Here is a 15,000-nt window from a genome sequence, read left to right as displayed (position 1 = left end):
CCTTTACTAGGTCATTCTCTAGTAGATTACACTGAAAACCCGATTAAGTTGATTGAACTCAATTGATTTGAGTAAACTTGTTCCCTCAATTTAATTGAGTAATGGAGTCAAAACTTGTATATTTAAGTTCACTTAACTTGGTGCTTACGTTCACTGTACTTAAATTGTTAAGTTCACCAAACTGGGTACACCAGAAGTTCAGTACACCATCCTGGGTACAACCAATCAAAACTTCAGCATGCATTGCAGCACGAATAAATTATACATCTGAATTGTGACACATTTTCTTTGATTCTTACTATTTGCTTTTACTTTTGCTCGTTTGTTCTGTTGTTTTTGTAGCTTTTTTTTTTAGGGCTGGACGATATGGCCAAAATTTATATCACGATATATTTCTTAATTTCGGTCAATACAATATAATTTCGATATCGATATGAACTATATAAAAGCTTTAGAAAAACTACCAAGAACTGCCACAAAGGATATCTGTACCTACAAACTTCTGAAAAATTAATTTGCCAAGTCAATGAAACCTCCTCCTATAAAACTATATAATATTTTAGAAATAAAATCGGTACAAATAAATTAATGTTCACTTCGCAGACACAGTTTATTGAGCATTTTCTTTTAAGTTTTACATTTCAGTGAAGAACGATTCATAGCGCTATATTCTCCTTTAATGCAAAACTATAGACCTTTATCTACTGATGCACAAAAAATAAATAAAAGAAGACTCAATTCAGTGGCCTATTTGTGCTCTGTTTGAGATGAGCAAGGCTTTAAACACGAGCGAATGATACATTTTCGTGAAGCCATGTCTGAGCGTCTTTCACAAGCTTTGAAAGGTAATTTAAACGAGAATGAACGCGTTGGTGTTAATACATGACATTGTGTGCAAATGTGGAAAGTATTAAAACAAATGTGCCACTTGCCTCTTACACAAATAGTCTACATGGATTATTTTTAACGCTTGGCATCGTATTGTTAGACATTAGATTGATGCATCTATGTCGATGTACTGTTACACCCCTAGTCGGCACCTCTCCGGCACATTTTGCAGCACACTGAAACCTGAAGTTTAATATCAGATCTTAAGCCCCATTCCCACTGGATTAATATTATCTGGGGACCTCTGGTGATTTGTAATAATTGCAGAGATCTTAATCCCGTGCGAATCGGCCATGTCTGTAATTTGTAAAGTAAAAATTCCCCCGCAAATTACCTACCATATTTCGCAGAACACCAAGGTCCGTGATAATAGTAGTCCTGTGCGAATCGACATCTCTGTGATATGGTCAGGATAAGGTGGATTGTATATAATTTTTGCAAGCTTTTTTTCTTCCTGTGAGCATTTCTATCTTTATCTTTCACGAAGAATAAAGTCTGCATAATGCGCACCGTTATGAATTCCCGTGCAGCCGCGCCCACGCGGATTATACTTTAGAATGAGTATTAATTTGGGAGTAATCTGATTGAATGGTGTGTTTAATATTAACATCAATACTGTTCTTAATGAAAAACAGAACAGAACAGAACAGTACAATGACAAGCTTGTTTAAATAGCCACTTTTGCATTTAATTTTGAAACTGAATCTTCCGCCGTATATATTCAGCTTCTCACTCGTGATAAATGAAATCTGATTCCTGCCGCTGGTCTGAGCTCAGTTCATGGCGTCTGTTCGCTAACTGAACGAAATTGTGTTTATTTATTAGACTACTGTAAAATAATCAAAACGATATCGATGCTTGTTTATGATTTCATACAGCTATATCTATAACGAAGCCTTGACATCATATCCGGGAGAAGTCAGTAAATTCGAGTAAAATCACAGGCTTTGCTTATCCCGTGCGAATGCGCCGCAAAACTCAGATGTGGGAGTAATTTCTAAATCACAAAGGTCCCTAGATAATACTAATCCCGTGCGAATAGTGCTTTAGATAGCCGAACCACTTCCACGCCACTAAAGAAAGTTAGTCTTTCTTCTCTTATCAACTATCTCTTTCACCTTACTTGTGGAAGCTCGTTCAGTCACATTTGTGTTGCGGTCAGGGAAACTCTTTTTGTAGCTAAAACGTGCCGCGTTGGATCTATCAGCCTACTACTGCTGAGCACTGGCTGCGTGTCCGTGGTGTACGTCATCGCGCAAGAAGCCAATCGTGTTCTGCTCTTTCTGATGGCTGTGCACTAAACGTCAGTCAGTGAGGAATGCTGTTATATATATCGAAATATCGGAAATGTGTTTAAAAATCATATCACCGTTATTGAAAAAATATTTATCGCGATATATATTGGTATTGAATTATTGTCCAGCAGTACTTTTTTTATGTTCAGAGTTGATCTGTTTATCACATATAAACAGATCAACATACACGGATTCTTGATGTCTGTGCATGTCTAACTAATGCCATAGATTTAAACATTTTGTGCACAAAAAATAAAATAATAAGTTGTTCAATTACCACAAGAGCAAAGAATCTCATGGAAATTTGTATTAATATTTCATTAGACTCCGCATGAGATCAGGGATTCTGCCAATACATGATGAAGTTATCATCGGCAATGATTAAACAACACTACATGATGATATTTTCTCTTGACTGTGTGTTCCTTCACAAATGTGTCTCACAAACACAAACCAGCCAGAGAAACATTATATTATAATATTATACAGGCAAGGTTCAAGAGCCCAACTAAAGCAAACACTGATCTCCATCATGGTGACTTCCAACGAAACTATTGTTTTCATTAAAACAGAAATAAAGTCAGTCTGGTTAGTTATAAGTTAGTTCAAATATTATTATTATTATGTTTAGTAACTTACGGATTTTTACTTACTGATTTTAAGATTGCACACAATTAAAAAGTCTCCATCTTAATTTGAATCAGCAACAAGCAACAGATGAGGCGAAAAGGACCGCCTTTTGGAAATGTCCTCCAATCAGTGAATTCGTTCTCTTGTTGCCAGACAGAACTCCTGGCATGGCCAATCACATCAAAGCAAGACCAGAGTGAGCTATTTTAATTACTTATGATTTTGAGTTCATACAACTTGAAATCTTACGTTTATGTATTTTGTAGGTTAATAAGTTATACTAACTTATATTTTTGAGTTTTTGGACTAAACTAGTAATATTTAGTCAAGATTACTTGATTTGTTTGAGTAAAGACAACATTAGGGTTTACAGAGTGTTACATAATCAGATTCCAAACATTATATTACATTTATAAAAATATTTTGTATTCAGACTACAGTTTATTGATGATGCGATTATATGTTACTCTCACAGTGGCAAATATTCATAATTCATTGATTCTCCATACTATTTCCATCATTTTCCTTTCTGAAAACATCTGCTTGCAAACGTTCAGAAGGTCTTCCAGGTTTGTGGAATCTCACACACAGACCAGAGGTCATGAGAATATTATTGAGACCCCACACAGAAATTGACCACTGGATTTAGAAAAGATTTTCTTAACGTTGCAGCATTGCGTATCGAATCAACTCCTGACTAACACATTAGTTATTATCTGAATTATCAGTCAGTTTCGGTGAGTTGTTTAACCAGGCATTGATGCATTTGGAAGGATTTCATCTTTCAAACATCTATAATTTCACGTCATTTCATATTTACATGCAATGCAGGGATTCCCCAACTCTTTTGTCAGCTGAGCTTTGACCTAATATATTTAATTAAAGTCCCCCCTGAGATTTAAATTTGTAAGTTAGGTCAATAATAAAACGAAGTCAATTAAAGTTCTCGCAGTTTGTCGATTATTGATCACATGACATGCAGGCAAACAAATAAAATATTTTTTAAAAACTGTTATATTTTTTGTTGTCTTTATTTTTAAATGATTTATTTTCCTAAAATAAAAAATGATTTAATGACATAATAGCTTTTCATTCAACTCAGGAACCCCTGCAGTTACATCACGATCCCCGGTCTGGGAAACCTGACGTAATGTAATATTTAATGCACTTCATCTTGTTGATTAAAAAGAATGGAATATATTTTCTTTCTCTTTGAATTTTTAATTAGTGAATAACACTGATGATCTCTCCATCACGGCTCCTGTTAGTGGGTGGGATATATTAGGCAGCAAGTGAACATTTAGTCCTCAGAGTTAATGTTTGTTAGAAGCAGGAGAAATGGGCAAGCGTAAGGATTTGAGCGAGTTTGGCCAGATTGTGACGGCTAGACGACTGGGTCAGAGCATCTCCAAAACTGCAGCTCTTGTGGGCTGTTCCCGGTCTGCAGTGGTCAGTATCTATCAAAAGTGCTCCAAGAGGAACAGTGGAGAACCGGCCACAGGGTCATGGGCGGCCAAGGCTTATTGATGCACGTGGGGAGCGAAGGCTGGCCCGTGTGGTCCGATCAAACAGACGAGCTACTGGAGCTCAAACTGCTCCAGAAGTTAATGCTGGTTCTGATAGAAAGCTGTCAGAATACACAGAGCAGCTCAGTTTGTGGCGTATGGACCAGTCAGGGGGACCTCTGACCCCGCCGAAAGCACCAACAGTGGCATGTGAGCATCAGAACTGGACCACGGAGCAATGGAAGAAGGTGGCCTGGTCTGAGGAGTCACGTGTTCTTTTACATCACGTGGATGGCCGGGTGTGTGTGTGTGAGGCGTTGACTCGGCCTCCAAATTCCCCAGATCTCGATCCAATCGAGCATCTGTGGGATGTGCTGAACCATGGAGGCCCCACCTCGCAACGTACAGGATTTAAAGGATCTGCTGCTAACATCTTGGTGCCACATACCATAGCACACCTTCAGATTTTGCAACAAACTACAATTTTTGCCATGTAATTTGTAATCAGTGACCGATTACAATTAGCAAGTTAGCTCTGGTTCTAATGCGCCCTAATTGAGTATCTAACTACATGTTGGGTCTAACAGAATAGTAAGCAGTACAATAACAATGCAAAAATATGAATTGACTGCTAGTAATTCTACACTACATAGACGTTCCTAACACACACACTGAAACGGCGAAGAGGAAAACATTTCCAGTATACAATGCTCATTATGGTCTTATGGATTGGCTGTGTTGAGTGGTAAGTGATCTTTATCATTTCCCCCAGCGTCCTCGGATGGCTCTTCAGCCCGCTGAAATTTACCATGCTAAGCTTTCCACCACCAGGAAAAAGCGCTGTAGCGCTCGATTTATAAGCCTGATTAAACTAGGCAAGTGTGAGTAAGAAGCATGAGGGAAATCAACATAAAATCACAGCAACGCTTTACGTGGCGTTCCCGCTGATTGGATCCCGGCCCTTTATGATGGCACAGATCACTTCGGCCCTTAAATAAAGAGAAGAATGCGTGTAAACAATACTCAAGGGCTTCTCTGTGAAGGATGAGTTATTGTGCGAGGCCTTTGTTCATTGTTTGGTGCTGTAATAGGTGCGGGCCTTTAACTCAAGGTGTATCAACAACACAATATGTCTAGTGATGTGTGTTTTCAGGAACACCTCGGCCCCAAAACACAGAGCTGTATTTGAAATTCATCTTTCTTTGAATACGCTGAGCTTAACAATACCTTTTGGGGGTTTCGAGCGTAAATTTGAGTCATTTAGGGTTCCTGAAATCACAAAATGTTTACATAAATTCATCCGTTTTAATGGATTTCTTACGAACTAGTACGGAAAGAGTGGCTCTATTGGGTAAAAAGTCAGTTTTAATCTTTTCTAAACATGTTTAGGATATTTTAAACACCAAACATTGAAGCATGTTAATATAGTAATCTACACAGCTAGCTGTTGGGGCAAATTTGCACGCTTGTAAAGCAAATGTGCTATTATAAAGCAAACTAATCTGTTTAGGGTCAGTTTATTCCCTCCCGAATTCTTATTTTGGGAGGTGGGATGGTTTTAGTGAGGGTTTCAAATGACAGACAGCTCATCTGTGCGCGCTCATTCACTGACGTGAACGCGCAGGGTCCTCCCCCCTGCCTTCTCCGCTGTTTTGGGGAGGGAGGGAGCGAGCGAGCGGGAGAAAGGGGGGGCAAAAGAAACCCCACCGAACTGCCCCTACCCCCAGTCGAATTTCGGGACCTGAAAGAAAAGAGTCTGATCCGGCTTTGCGACGCGGTGGACCGACAATCGACCAACATTTAACGCTCTTTTTTAAAGCGCGTGTAGAGTTTCGTGCGCTCTTGGAGAGTTTACGCACGCACGCCGTCGACATGGCACGGATAACTGTCTTCTCCGGTTGAAAACTTCGCGTATCCAAGGAGTTATTTGGACCCCCCCATCTCGGTTTTACATGGATGCAACATAGGACGCTTTAAAGAGGAATTATACGGTCGTACCGCATCCGCATCGATCCGAACTAAACCTACGAGGACGTGTCTGGAACTATTGTGAGTAAACATGATCTTCATTGGTTATTTTAATAATTAAACCCATTCATGTATACTTTTAGACAGTCATTAAATACAACAATACTATTACTTGATTTCGTCTGTGTCCTATGCATTATGAGCACGGTTTGGCTACATTTGTATTAATTGAGTCTTAACAGTTTTGCTTTTTAGGCTGTGTAATATAATTTATTGTTCTGTTTGGGGTCTTTGAGACCCTCAGAGCCCTTTCAATCGCTTTAAAACTTCAGGACTTCTCCGAGGAGTGATTGTAAACAAATGTGATGGCATATTTAAAATGTTGCATTTATTCTGAGCCCAGGTATAAAAATATGATGAAATGCATGCAATGCACATTGCGACTCTTCACCTTTGGCAGTTTTGACTTGTTTTATTGTCATTTTCTTGTGTTGAAATGTAATGACCCCATACTATTCTGAAAAATGCATGCTTGCTTTGTGACAATAATAGTATGGGTAAACGGGCAAAAATATATGTTATGGTTAGGCTACAGGAATGCATTTTATATCTCTTAATTTTGTAAAATGACTAGTTATACAATTGAATCAATCTCAGGTAATGAGGAATGCTGGAAAGTAACTTTCTGGAGGTTTTAAGTAATGGGCACATGTGGGAATGTGGAGTAGAAAATAATACATCACAAATTTTTCGAGACTGTGCATTTCGGTTTTGAATGGGAAGCATGAGAACGTAATTATTGCAGAATATGTTCACTCTATTCATCAGGAGTTATTCTTGCAAAACTATTTTTGGCTGTATTTTCCTGGCAGGCTAATGCTTTTTATGCTCTTTTATTCAGCTACGCTGTGCCATGGCCTTCAGATTACAGCAGTTTAAAGTTGACTTTCATTTGAAACCGTACATAGTAAAGGTTTTAGCGAGACTGACTGAAAGCATAGTACAGGTATTGTCTCGACTCATTTAGTCACAGATAATGTGGGCCTCATTAATCACTGTAATGTGACTTCAGGGGCCCGTATCAGAAGGAGTCTGGACTGAAGTGCTCTGGTTTTGCTTTTGAGAATTTTGGCTTAGAAGTTTGCTTTGATCTAGGAAGAAATTTCAATTCAGACTTTAACGTCTCATCCTGATGATCTACTCTAGGAACACCTCGAAAAGGACGGCCATCATTGATCCTTTCGTGAAATGCGTACCAGCTTATTTTTGAGCATTGACGTGTTTGTTTTCAGAGTAAGAAGCTGGCTTTGTTCTTTGTTGCAACTTGCAAACTCGCAAGTATGTTTTAGATTCTGAATGTCACTGTAATTGGACGATTTATCACTGCTGATCACTGTCAGATCTTGAGAGATGTAGGACTGTAGCCAAACAGAAGCCGTTAGCCGTGACCGTGGTCTACGGACCTTTGTAGTTTGGCTCGTTTTTCTTTTGTGGCTAAACAATAACACGCAAGAAATCAATGAAGTCGGGGTTATGTCAGAAATTTTTCAGAGGATGTAAAAACTTCGTTTGGCGAACTAACTTTGATTTCCCGTGTGCGCTCTGTGTCACCTCTGGATGAAAAAGTTAATTGAATTGAGCTGAGGATATGAGTTCTGGTGAAATGTCTTTTGTAAGGTGTCTTCCCCAAGGTTTTGAAATTCATTTCTGCGAAGTTAGTCCTTCTGGTGTTTTTTTTTTTGTGTGTGTGTGTGTGTGTGTTTTCCTACATTTATCGCTGTAACCTTTTCCCCCACTTTAAATAGGGATCAAAGGACAATGCCTCAGAGAGATTCTGGACAGGCTATGCCAAAATAAATATTCTCCCGACTTTAGAGAGAAGAGACGGGCAGCGCTCTTGCCTTTTTGTGCATTACAGATTTAGCCTCTTGTTTACATGAGCTAGAGTAGCTAATGATGCTAAATATAAAATGTGTTCCTTGCTTTAATGAGCAGCATCTCTATTTCACTTTTTAGCATTAGAGACCTTGTTAGGTGTCTTATATCACTTCCTAAAGTAGATAAAGAGTCGTTTGATATAATAGTGCTCAGCCTCGTATTCAATGGCGCCATAGTGCAGGAAATGCTAATGGAGTGGTAGAAATATCAAAACAACAATTATACAAAAAGCTCCCTCTCATGGTGGTTATTGTAACCCATGTGTGCCAATGTGATCGTAGTGGAAGATAAAATTAGGCGAGTTTGTGTAACGGCGAGAGCAGTGCAATTATCAGCTTGGGTTTTGAATGGCAGTTGCAGTGGTGGCGGTAATGGCAGCTGTGCTGCAGCTCCTCACATTATCAACAGAAAAGGGAGGGAAGGAGGAGGAGGAGAGATGTTCGCCTGCGTCTAAGCTCTGCCAGCTAATTGTGTTTATTCCTCTTAATTTGTCCCGAGTGTTAAATCGGTGCTCTTCAGCTCACGGTGGGTGCGATTTGTCTGGTGGTTATAAAAGAACGAGTGCCGTGTCTTTGAAATGAGCTCTTCTGATCTTAATGCGTCCATTGCTTGCGTCCACACGCACAAGCCATGGCCTTTCCCATTCTGCCAAGACCTAAGGGACAAACGATCAGTCTGTTGGAATTATCCAGAACATTTGCTCAGACGTGTTGCCGAGAAAATCGTAACATTGTCCGTGACAGGCCTTGTTGAAGATGAGGAATTGCCTCTACTGGTAAATTATATTAACTCTCTGGCCTGTGTTGGCCCATTCTGCCCAACAGGTTAGCGGCGAATCCAAGATAAGACGCCAAGCAACCCACCCCCGCTGACGGGATTGATCCATCTCGACCAAAGTTTAATTTCATCTCACGGTTGGCCGGTTGCCTACGTGACTCTGCAGGACTGATCGCCCGCTCTCTGGGTACGCAGTACTGCAGCGGTGCTGATAAAGCCAAAAGCTGCTACCTTCTCCCCACACACCCTAGCAAAAGGCCTAAGCTTAAACCCCTGACCGCAAGACTGGATTTCAAACCAATGATATGCTCCGCTTGCTCTGATGCTGCTGTGATAATGCGTTCATTACGGTAGGAGGGCATTACATCCGCCACCCAACCTCTACCCTCCCACCGGCCTCAATGTGTTTAGCCGAATCATTGAGGGCACTTGTTGTGTTTACCCCCATCATGACGATTTTTCTGCTTTCTGCTCTTTAAGTATGATGACCAGCTGGCACTCCATGTTGACGGGCATCCCGCCCACCCCGGGGTTGTTAGACAATGCAGATCTGTCATAAACACGCCCCACCTTGGCTTCAATCTGAGTTATGACCCCTGCGAGGGTTGTGGAGACGGTCCCCACCCTGTTCTCCATGGCTGGAGGTCAAGATGCCATCTGTGATTGGTCTGCTTATTCTCCACTTTGGCTCGATAGTTTACAGACCCCAGGAAACCAGACTGAAGGGATGGATCTTTATTTGATAGACTTTGAGTGCTTATGACCTTTCTGTAGGGCCAAATTAACAATAAAGTCGGTAAGGAGAACTAAAACCATAAAGACCATTAATTCAAAGGTGGATTCCTCTTGAATATCCCATTGGCCGAATCAAATGCTTCTAGTTTAGGGGTTTGTGCTAGTTTAAAATGGTTACATTGGGAGTGCTTGTGACCTTTCTGTAGGGCGACTCCACATGAACAATAAAGTCAATGTCCAAAAAATGTTTAAAAAAATCCTGGAAAATATCCAAAAATTCTGGAAACTTTGCAACCCTGACCAAAACAATAAAGACCACAAATCCAAGGTGGAGTCCTCTTGAATATCCCATTGGCAGAATCCAAGGAGGCATCCTCTTGAATATCCCATTGGCCAAATCAACTGCTTCTAGTTTAGGGACGATAGCTCGTTTAAAATGGTTACATTTGGAGTGCTTGTTACCTTTCTGTAGGGCGACTCCAGGTGAACAATAAAGTCATTAAGGAGAACTAAAACTAGGGGCTAAAAATTTTCTGGTAAATGTCCAAAAAATGCCCAAAAAATCCTGGAAAATATCCAAAAATTCTGGAAACTGCAACCCTAACCAAAACAATAAAGACCACAAATCCAAGGTAGAGTCCTCTTGAATATCCCATTGGCAGAATCAACTGCTTCTAGTTTAGGGATGTGTGCAACTTTAAAATGGTTATCAGGGGCCTTGCTTGGTGAGGCCTGGGGTGATTGAATTTGGTGGGTGTTGGTTTGGCAGGATTTGTTTGGGACCAAGTAGAGTTGAAGAGGTTTATAGTGACCCTATAGAAACCCCAGGGCCCAGTTAAGGGGACGGTTTTCAGGATGAGGGGCTTTTTCATGTGCTAAAAGCTGCTAATCCGCTGGCCTTTGTATGGGAGCAGAAAGCTCGGGGCAAGATGGGAAAGCCATGGCTTTTTCAGAGCCTGGCCTTTTGTTGTCATTTCATCCAAATCAGGGGACATCTGTTAGGATCGGGGGTAGATTCCCAGCTGACGGTGGGGAACTGGAGGAGGAGGGATGGACAAGATGCGCTGGTGGGGGTGGGAATGTTTGAGGGCTGATGGATGTGTGTAATTGTTTGTAATGCAAGCATGAAAACATGGGCCTCTGGGAGCCGGAGCCGCATTTGTATGTGTGTGGACAGAGGGGCCTTGTAGTTATGAAACAGTCAGTCAAGTGTAGATGGGGTTAAACATGAGTAAATACCTGCCTGTCAATGCAAGCCATGCTCCCTTAATTAGGAATGACAAAATGGTTTGACAGCAGAGAAACAGGGAGCGCTATAGCCTCTAACTAGCACAAATGTCAACATGTGATTAAGCTCTGTTGGAAACTCATTATGTTCCTGAAACACGGATCTGTTTTTCAGTAAAAATCACATCTCTTTTTGTTCTAGTCACTGCTGAATTAGCGTAAGTGATCTCACTCGAGTGCAGTTTTTCCATTTGTATGTAAAAGGAGGTTTATTGAATCCAAACACTTCCAATGGGAGAGTCTCAAAGAAAAAAACCTAAGTTGCATTTCACCCAAACATATTTGCATTATCAAAATCTTTCTTTTAAAATGTTGTGACATTGTTGTAATGACAATTAACCACACTAAATTCCTATTAATGCACATTTTCTTTATCGCGACTCATGTTTTTTTTGTTAAACGATAAAAGCCCCTGATGAGACTTGCACATTATTAATAAAATGTCACAATGCAAAGGCACCGGTATGTTCACTCCTGCATGGCATTTCGATTATGGCGCTCTGTAATTATAGCTGTACTGTGTTCTTGGAGTGAGCGAGGATGCGCTCGACATGACTGAGTCAGGGATGCTATGGATTCTGCGTCAGCGGGCCGTAAAGAAGCGAGTGCGAGGGAGTACACTCTCTCTGTCTCTTCAAGCGAGAGGGAAAGATGATTTGCTACGAGCAGAGCATCCCCCATTCCTGCCCTCATGCGATATGACATTTTGACGTGTAAATACAAGGCCTCCAGGACGCCGGCTGTCCTTGAGCTGATAACATCATTAACTCTGATTTAATTGCAGCATTGAGACGCCACCTGAAGATGCTTATTGTATTCAGATGCATCACCTCTGGCCGACAACGTGTTTTTGTGCTACTTTTCTGCTTTTTAGCCACTGAAAAGTTAGATAAATTGAGATAAACAAATCAACTTGTGTATATTGTACTGCATGCACAGGTAATTCATTTTAAAAGCAATACCACCTCCGGGGGGGAAAGAAAAACGACAACCTGCCAATAATGCGAGTCCAGATTAGTTTGCGCCAGGATGGAGGCGGTCATCTTATTTGTTTGTTTTCCTAGAGGCCTCCTTTGCGATTTGAAGATTTCGTATTCTCCCATTTTGCTCATAAATGAGGCATGAAGCCACACTCCGCGCTTTGTCACGTAAGTGGGGATTTGCAGGGAATGAAATCCCGCCGCTGCCGCCAAGATTACCAGGACTAATATCGTCTTGCGATCTCCTTTTATTAGCTCCATTACATCCTCTGTATTCTGACCTTGTTTCGGCATTGACTGCGGATCTTACATGGACGTTTTATCTGCCCGTTGGGAACGGGATGGAGCAGAAGGAAGGGGTTGAATCACAGACAGCGTGAATGAATGAAGAGATGAATTGCGTGTTATCTTCCCCCTGCCTATTCAGCGTGTGATTGGGGAGGTGATAATGTCGACAAACAAGGGTGTAGCCTGCGATGGCGAGTCCAGTCGTCTAAACGAACCAGAGAAAGTTCATTGGATAAAACATGCATGCGGCTTCAGAACTGCTCCTCTACTCAGTCACGTCTCTCGCTTTGGGGATGTTAGGAAAATTGTTTACTGAAATATTTCAATGCGTTCTGGTGGTTTATACGACAATGGCATTTTAGGGTAGGGATGGCGAAATCTAAACATTTTCTTGACCGACCACCGAGCCTCATTAGCCGGTTGAAACTGGTAAACCGATTAGTTTAATATATGCTGCGCTATTTGAAATAACAGCCGCGAGCTGTTATAAATAAAATCCTCTACAGCGCGAAACATGAGTCCCACAAACGCGGCGCCGAGGAGCTTGTTTGTAATCGGAGGACAAATGGCTCCTTAGTTACGAAATGGTTTGTGTATAAGGTGATCGCGTTGTAAATAAAGGCGTTTGTCTAGCGTAAGAAGCTCATTTGAAACATTGCCGCGGCTCGTTTAAGAAAATGACAGCTCCGAAGAGACGCCGCTTTAGTTCGAGGTAGTGCTAACAATAATAAAGAAAGATGATGATCAACACCGTATGTGTAACCACTGAAATGTAGATGTAATATATTTCCAAATGTAAGCCCATCTTATGCGGAATGACGCTTCATACTGTCGTCTGCCGCGGCTCTAACTTTGAGTGTTTAGCCGGTTTACTTTTTGCAAACCTTGTGAGCGCGCAAACCCAAACGCTGTGACCTCGCGCCAAATGTTTTTATTGTTTTATTAAGTACAAACAGACGAGTTATGAAACATTTGTGATTGTGAGGGATTTGTTCACTTCACACAAAAAGATTTTGTAATGAGACGCTAACTGTAGTAACGTTTAGTCCACTGTCTATAATAGCCTAATTTAGAGATCACTTTTTTTTTTAACCGACAACTTTGTTCGGTTAACGTTGATTCGGTCAAACGGTCATCGGTTAACATGAAAATGCAGACTTTTAAGATTTTTTAAACCGATACGTTATTGTCTCCGTGTAAACAACACAAATGTGAATTTGCGACATGACTAGGGTTGGGCATCGAGAACCGGTTCTAACTTGGAACCGTTTAAAAAATATCGATTCCATTGGAATCGTTTAGAAAATTTATTTTCGGTTCCGATCTTCGGTTCCAAACGCGCAAGTTTTGGTTTCCATGGCCACCTGATTTCCGGTGCTTGCGCGCCCGCTTGTTCTTTTAGCCATGGAAGCCCAGTAAACGGCGCTCTGAAGTGTGGATTTATTTCACTTTTAAAAAGCCTGGGTCGGCACAGTGCAACTAGTGTTGTCAAAAATATCGATACTGAAATATCTGAAAAGAGACGATAGCCTGCCCAGCCTACACAATCGATCCCAGCTGCTGTCCTCTCCTCTCCTTCTCTGACCGACAGCGAGTTGACACACAGCCGCATATTCTCATTCAGGCGGTTAACCTCTGAACACGACGGACGCGCGTTCTGCTGGACTTTTCCTTACGACAGCGTGTTAGTGTTAGTGTGTGTGATCGGTCTGAATTTCGCGCGGGATTGCACATAATTCTACAAATCCCCGCAGATTTCAAGCTCACATCTAAAGCGCGCACACACACCGTAATAAAGCCGCCTCTGACATACAAGTGCAAATATTCGCTTCTTTTTTACAGCTTATTATTGGTCAAATACACTCAAACAAATTCTCAGTGCACATTTTGAACAGTATGTAAACACAGTCTTAAACAATTCAGAAAGAAATGAAGAATGAGTAACAGGAGCAGTGTTCAGGATCCATGAGTGCGGCAGTTCTTAAAGGGACAGCAGTCATTTGTTATTCAAAGTCAAACTACAAAAAGACAAACGATCACACTGCTCTTGACTGATCAACTTGTCTAACTTTAATGGTTTTATATGAAACTATTTAATTTTTTGCAAAAACATTATCCAATGTTATTTTAAATTTATTTAGCCACTTTGCATTTTTTTATTCAGTTTCTTACCTGAATGTTAGACCTACCTGAAAAAATAAAGCAGTCTATTTCATTTATATCTTTTATTCGATTGTATTTATTTGTGCTATTTTTTGTAATATGTATCTTTGTTTATTCAATTTACCATTCAAAATCAAGCTTACTTGTGCTGTGTGTAAACTATTGCAACACAATTACCCCGTTGTAAAAAATACATTTAGTTAACAAATATTTGTGAGATAATTTGAATAGTAATTGATCAATGTTTATATATGAGAAAAAGCTTAAAAGCTTTATCATATAAAGTGATCTCTTCAGAAGAAACGTTTGATTGCCTAGACTTTCAAAAGACAGACAAAAAAAAAATTATATTAAAAATATCTAATTGACAGTATATGCAGCGTTTTTCCCCCGTTTTATTGAAAATAGCATTGAATATCGATGTGACATGTTTTGACTCCACCCCTCAAAGAATCGGAATCAAGAATCGAAAAGAACCGGAATCGAAAGTAAGAATCGGAATCGGAATCAGAATCGTTCAAATCAAAACGATGCCCAACCCTAGAC

At 40.5% G+C, this 15,000-nt stretch overlaps 1 protein-coding gene across 37 annotated transcripts in view; it reads left to right on the top strand.

The window, feature by feature from the left end:
- ptprsa (protein tyrosine phosphatase receptor type Sa) overlaps positions 1 to 15,000 on the top strand; it is a 361,627-nt gene that overhangs the window by 75,147 nt on the left and 271,480 nt on the right. For 4 of the 37 annotated variants that reach the window (XM_067415275.1, XM_067415284.1, XM_067415280.1 and 1 more), the window contains exon 1: positions 6,000 to 6,367. The exons of 25 other annotated variants lie outside the window; for them this stretch is intronic. The gene's annotated coding sequence lies outside the window, so the exon portion shown is untranslated. Of the gene's footprint in view, positions 1 to 5,998; positions 6,368 to 15,000 lie in introns of those variants that run through there. 8 more of the 37 variants (XM_067415276.1, XM_067415278.1, XM_067415285.1 and 5 more) reach the window with 4 other exon arrangements.

The sequence above is a fragment of the Pseudorasbora parva genome, chromosome 14 (genome assembly GCF_024679245.1).
Source record: "Pseudorasbora parva isolate DD20220531a chromosome 14, ASM2467924v1, whole genome shotgun sequence".
Lineage (NCBI taxonomy): Eukaryota > Metazoa > Chordata > Actinopteri > Cypriniformes > Gobionidae > Pseudorasbora > Pseudorasbora parva.
Note: the sequence above shows the minus strand (reverse complement) of the source record. Positions and strands in the feature narration are given on the sequence as shown.